The following is a 6,700-nucleotide window of genomic DNA, read 5'->3' as shown; positions in this document are numbered from 1 at the left end:
TGTAGCCCATCAGCTTCTCTATATAAAAAGAAACTCCACTTAGTGAATCAAAAAGCCTCATCTCTCCAGTCTCCTCCATGTGATTGCTGTTTCTGAGTACATCTAAGGGGGCATTTCAGAAGCTTTGTACCTAACCTCTCCTGTTGGATTTCAGCATGCAGTGGCTGCCGGCAGGACGAGGAGGGGAGAACAACATGTTCCTGGAATTGTCTCCAGGCTGCCCACTCTCCTCTTCCTATGTGAGGCTGTGGGAGTGAGGGGAAGAGGCGAAATTAAATGTTCAGCCAGTATTTGTGAGAAGACGGAGCTAGCAAAACACAAACAGGCAGCGAGGCTTTGCCCCCAGAGCTCCAGCTTTGGCTGCAGTTTCATTCTTTTTTTTTTTTTTTTTTTTTTAATGGCAGTTTAAATTGTAGGCTCTTTTGAAAATACCCTTTGAACAAAGCTTGGAGCCAAGTGCTGGGCTGGAGCTCTCCTTTGCTCTGGTGGCTTGTTTGGCTGCAAGGAGGAATGGGGCCGTGCGGTCCACACTTCCAAAGGCACTGCCTTGCTCTCTGCTGCATTCCCCCAGGGAGCTGCCCATGTCCTGTGAGCTCATTGGAAATCCTTGGCAGGAGAGGAATTATTATGCTTCTTTCCTATGCTGTGCCCCAGCCCCACAAAACGCTGCTGGGATGGAGCGTTGGAGCACTCAGCTTGGTGCGTGCCCGTCACACTGCTGACACTTGCACAAATACAATTACAGAGTGCTGGAGGTGTGGCTGGATGAGCCATCGCCCAGCCCAGAGCCCTGTTCTTTAATCAAAGCAGCATTAAAGTCTTGCTCTGCAGCATTTCTTCCCCCTCTGCCCTTGTCCCTGGCTGCTACAGCATTACAACTGATGTGCATCATCCCCAGCAAAGCACCAGGAATTGCAAGTGTTCCTCCCTGCTGTGGGTGCCACATCCCAACAGCTGGGTGTGTGTGCTTTGTGCACTGTGAGTTTAATGCTAGGATTCCTCCCAGTGCCCTTAAATCTGCTTCCAAAGTGCTCACTTTGCAGCATGACTACTGCTTGATGTGTAAGGTAGTGTGTAGAAAAGATGAATTAAAAATCACCACCTCTGCTTACATGAGATGAACCTTCTCTGTAATGAGCAGTAAATGGCATACTGATGTAGCATTAGGTGAGGGTGTGCTTGCTGCTATGTAGTGAAATGGCTGAAGGCAACCCAAAAGCAGATGCACAGCACTGCTTGTACTGCTGCTGCAGCTCTCTAAAGATGAAGGGCTTCCTCTTGATACCTAACATAATTGAATTCCTCTTAAGAGCAGCAGGCTGATTTATCTGCTCCTAAGAAAGCAGAACTTGTGAACTTGAATTGCCTTTGTTAGAGTCCCCTTTGGTTTGGCAATACTACCCCCAAAATAGGCACAAGACATCTGCTGTGTTTTTGCATCTAACTCTGGTGAGCGTGTGGTTTGTGTTGTTAGTGAAAACACTTTCCATGGTAACCCTCTACTTCTCAATTTCTCCGTGAAGCATCAGTAATGAGCCCACTGGTGAGCACTGTCACCTCCAAGATAAGGGCTATTCTAGACCTACTGCAGTGGCAAATAAGTAGGATGAGAAACTCACGTGGGTGTCTACACCGGCCTGTTTAAGGTCTATCAGACCCCATGTGCCTGGGGGAGAGTTTGTCCTTTCATCCTGTGGAAGGACTGGATTGTCTCTTCTTAAAGCCCAGCCTGGGTATGAGGAGATCCCTGTGCATGGTTTGCCTACGGCAAGACTTGGGGATCTTGATTAAAGCACCTGTTTGCTTCCCCAAGAGGATGAGGCCATTTTCCAAGCTATGCTGATAGGGTTTGCCTCTTGCATGTGAGCCCTGGATAGCTGTGGGGCACTTACCTTCCTGCAGCAGGGCCAGCTAATGGCTTCATCCCATGCTCAGGTCATCGGGCTGGGAAGATCAGAGAAATCTGCAAGCAGCTCTTCAGCAATCTCTTCTCTGCTACTGAGCCTTCTCCTGGCATCCAGGAACACTCCCTTTATGAGTGGCAGTGCCTTGGCACAGGCTACCCATGGAGGTGGTGGGGTCCCTGGAGGTTTTCCAGAACCACAGAGATGTGGCACTAAGAGATGTGGTCAGTGGGCAGTATTGGTGGTTGGTGGATGGCTGGACTGGATGATGCTAGAGACCTTTTCCAGCTTTAATGGTTCCATGATTTTGAGATTCTCCATGCCAGTGAGGAGGTGCGTTCCTAAGGACATACACTGCAGCAGGTGTTTCTGTGCTTCTTGCCTTTGAAGTGCAACAGGACTTGTATGAGCTCTGAGCAGCTGACATGGTGCAATACCTCCAGGGGAGATAGGAGCTTTCCTTTTGCTTGTCATGAGCTTAATTAAAAGACACTTCTGGAACTGGAAAGTCTCTTTGTGATACATGTCAGAGATACTGGTTGGATGGTAAGTGAGGATAGCAATGTTGGGAGCAGCTGTTCCACGAGACATCAGATTGAAAGCCAAGCTGGTTGTGAAGTAAAACAGGAAAACATCAGGAGGGAGACCTGCAAATCTCTAACAGTGTCTGGAAGCAATATGGAGCCAAAACAATGTGCAAGAATATCTTGACGTCAGTAAGATTTAGGTCTGAAAGGGTGGAGCTGCCGGAGTGAAAGAGGAAAAATCAGATTTCTCCTTTCCATCTTAGCAGAAGTAATTCTTTCACCATCAGTCTTCACCTCAGAGCTTCACCAAGAGCCAGCAACAGCTAGACCCTATGAGTAACCTCTTCCCCTGCTCCTTGCCCACCAACAGTGAGATAACCACAGCCCCATGACGTTCATTTTGGAGCATCACATCCACTTGTCCTTGCACAACCCACGTGCCTTGCCACATGCTAGAGCTGGATGTTGGTAGTATGGATGCCCTGGTCAGGCTGGGAGACGCCAGCCCTCATTGGCACTCAGACTTGATCAGTTCTGTGGTTTAGGTTTGGTGCTGGCAGCTCTCTGTGGCTATGCTGAGGCTGAGCAGCAGTGCCTGCATGCAGACACTTCTTTGGGCCCTCTGGGCTTAAGGTATCTCCATGATGGGGGACATGATGGGATATGATATCCCATTATGGAGACATCCAGCTAGATCTAACTGAGAGCAGCGGGGGAGACAAAGCAAAGAGTAATTTTTGATAGTCACTTCACCTAGTTTAAATAAATACGTATCACATTTTGTTCCTTTCCCTGTTCCCTGCAGGGGAGGAGATGCAGAACTTCCAAATATAATAATCAGGAGGAAGCTGTGGCAAACAGCCTCTGCATGTGTGAGCATTTGCAAAGCTCCAAAAGGGCCCAGTTCATAGGAAGGCCTTGAAAAGACATATAGGAAGCTCCTAGGATGGATGGCTGAGTCCCCTACTCATTTGTGGCCACGAAGATCTCTGTCTATGTAGGGTGATGCAGTGTTCCTGGTGCTGGGGTAAGGCTGCCAGGAGTGCTGGTGGGGAGAGGTGTGTTGAGCTGTGTTGGCTCCAGCTGCAGCAGGGCTGACTCAGGACTTCCTCCCCACAGCTGGGAGCTGACTCAGCTGCTTTGCCTTCTGTTGGCTCTGCTGAAGGCTAGGGGCATCTCTTGGGGATGGAGGCTGCAGTGTTGCAACAGGAGTGAGAGGAGAATCATTGTTGGGAGAGTCACAGCTGAGACATTTTGGAACAAGAGCCAAAAAATTCAGTAAAAGCTTCAAGGTTTCTCCTCAGCATGTGTTTTACAGTGTTCCTGCTGAGCCTGAGCTAATCACTAGGGCAAATAGAGCCGCTCTTGCTGCTCTGTCCCCCGTGGGGGGTGATGGTGAGTCAGGGTGTGAAGGCAGAGCCTCTCTGGAGTGTTTTTTGTGGTATTACTCATGCATGCATCAGAGCAAAACTTGTGGCAGAGGCTGGGTGAGTGCTGAGCAGCTTCTGGATTAAAAAACACCATGGAAGTGTTCTGCTAGGATTGGGGTATGAGAGCTGGGCACTCAGTGGGCTTCCTGCAGCTGGGATGCTGAGCTTTGGCTCTGCCCTTTGCAACCCATGGCCATGTGGTTTTAAGCACTGAGTTGGGGGAATGTCTTGTATGCCTAATTAGGACCCATTTACACACCTCATTTTGTCGGGTGACAGCAGAGTGTGGGTTCTGGGTGAGGCCCCAACTCATTACACTGGGTGTTGCCTCCAGGCCCCACAGCAGCATGTAACACATGGGTTCCGTTGCCCTGTGCCCCTCATGCGCTGGCCACCCCATTGCTGGGGTACAGCAGTGGGGATCCCTTGGGGCTGCCAGCCCTGCTTAAGGAGGGCAGTGATCTCCAAGCCTGGGATGTGTGGGTTCCCTTATATCCTGAGGGGTGCTGACCTCACAGCCCCCCAGTCCTTCCTTGGAGCCCCACCACCACTGCTCTGGGGGTGTTGTGCCAGCTGGGGCTGTGTGGGGCAGGGTCCTGCCTCATATCAACCGGTTTCTCCAGTTCCTTTGTGCCAAATCCAGTTGGAGTCATACCGGTTTGTGCTGGTTTATTTGCCTGAAGAGGTGAAAAAGAATAGTAATAATAATAATAACAATCAGGTCGGCCTCCTGTGCCTGGAGCTGTGGTGCCAGGGCCACACTGAGGCCCAGCCAGGCCTGCACTGCGGGTGTAGGCCGAAATGTGAACAAAGCCAACTTAGCTCATGGGCCAGGCCAGCCACCTCTGCCCACCCTCACAGCCCTGCTTTGGCTCTGCCTGCTGTATCCCCTTGTGACACCATGTGCCCTGTGCTTCCCCTTGTGACACAGCCCCACGGGCGATGCTGTTAAGCAACTCCTGTGTGTGTGTAGCTTGGTTTTGGGGAACTGCTGCTGAGGCAGCAGAAGTGAAGCTGGGTGGAAAAACCCCTCTGTGCTCATTGCTGAACTTCCAAAAACAACGTGGCCCTAGCTTTGTGTCCAAATTTAAACTGTTGTTTCCCTCAAAGCCATGGTTATCAGAATACGTGACACTTGGAGATATCTGGGGACAGATTTTACCAGCCATGCTGTTGATCCCTGTTTACTGGCTATGGAGGTGGTTGGTGACTGCCATGAATTGTAGAGCTGATGGACACCACTGAGCAGGGCAGCATCCCCTGTTGGCTTTTGCTTTGGTGTTTCCTTCTCTCCACATCTGCAAGTTGGGGTCAGTCTGAGGGTCCAAACAGGTGCACCTGAGGCTTTTTGGGACTGCCTTTGCCTCTTTTCCCCTGGTCTGTGGGGTGACATGGGAATTCTTGTAGGGTGGGCTGGGGGACATGAGGGTGAGCACAACGCAGGCATTTCATGTTTGCTTATGGCACCCACTGGGTCAGGTAACCTAATCCTAGAGCACTGTGTGAGATCAGCCCAGGGGGGTCTGCCTTGTTGCACTGTGGGCATCCTTTGTGATGGGCATCCTCCTTGTACCTGTGGGAACTGCAGATACCTTGGCTGGGCCCTTCTGTATGTGACACAGGAAGCTCATGGAAATCAGGAGAAATGTTTAAAAAAAAAAACAGAGGAAAAAAAAAACCAGCTTCCACTATGTGGGTCACCATAGACTGAAGTGGATCCTTAGCCACAAAATGGAGCCTGGGTTGCCCCTGGATGGCCCCTGAGCCAGAGAGCTGCCCTGCTCACGTCCCCATGCAACATCTGAGTAAATCATGTGCATTGCAAACTGCTGCTGTTGTGTAGATGGATGTGAGATAGTTCAGCCTGGAGCTGAGTTCAGCTCTGTAAGTTTAATGCATACAAATGCTGCTGAAGAGTTAATGGGAAACAGTGGAGGAAAATAAAGAAAGACCTTTTGAGGTCTCAGCTGCTGAGAGTAATATTTGGGTTTGGTGACTCTCCGTATCTTAGAGATGGGAATGCAGCAAAGCTCTTTGAGTCCAGAGTATACATGGAGCCCGACAAGATTGTGGGCTAATATCAACAAACCTTTTGGAAAAGCAGATCCTGTCTGCTCCAGCAAAGCCACAGTGTTATTTTTCTTTCAACAAATGTATTGAGACAATAATAATGCTGTGCAGATTGGTTGTCCCTGGTCTACATGATTTATTAGGAAACAGAAACAATTGCAGTTGCTGAAAAAAGCTTTGGACACAGATTTTTTTTTTTTCTTCCTTTTATTTTCTTCCCCCCTCCCGAATTCCTCATGAACTAAGAAAGGCCACCTACTCTGGGCCCTGGGGAGGTGTTCCCTCCCTGCTTGCATTTCTCATCAGACCACCAACCCTGGGCTTGTTGCTTATATACTTAAGTGTTGGAGCCTAGAGGGGGGCTGGGGGGGTGGTGAAGAGGTGACAGCTCAGGACAGGACTCTAAGGCAGAGAAGCAGAGCAAGTCTGGAGGACAGACCTGCAATCTGTCTCTAGCTGTCGGTGACTCGGGGACACATTGCTTCCTCTCCCTGAGCCTCCCTTCCCCTCTATTTATCCTGTTTATGTAGTGCAAAAACTATTGAGAGTGGGACTGCGTGCTGAGCGCTGTGGGCCCTGAGCCTTGCTCAGATCTGCAGGTGCAGGAGCTGTGAGCAGAGGATCAAGCTTCCAGCCTGATGTCTGAAGAATGGTTAGAGCTTTTCAGCACAGCTTAAAGGGATAGTGGAGGGGAAGCTGAACTCAGGGGCTGGCTCTGCTTCAGCTCAGAAGTTGCAAAAACTGAAAGCTATTTGGTTTAGAGCATCAC

Source organism: Coturnix japonica, chromosome 23, assembly GCF_054131305.1.
Source record: "Coturnix japonica strain WE chromosome 23, WE-NBRP24, whole genome shotgun sequence".
NCBI classification, from domain to species: domain Eukaryota; kingdom Metazoa; phylum Chordata; class Aves; order Galliformes; family Phasianidae; genus Coturnix; species Coturnix japonica.
The sequence above is the reverse complement of the archived record's forward strand: the minus strand, read 5'-3'. Positions refer to the sequence as shown.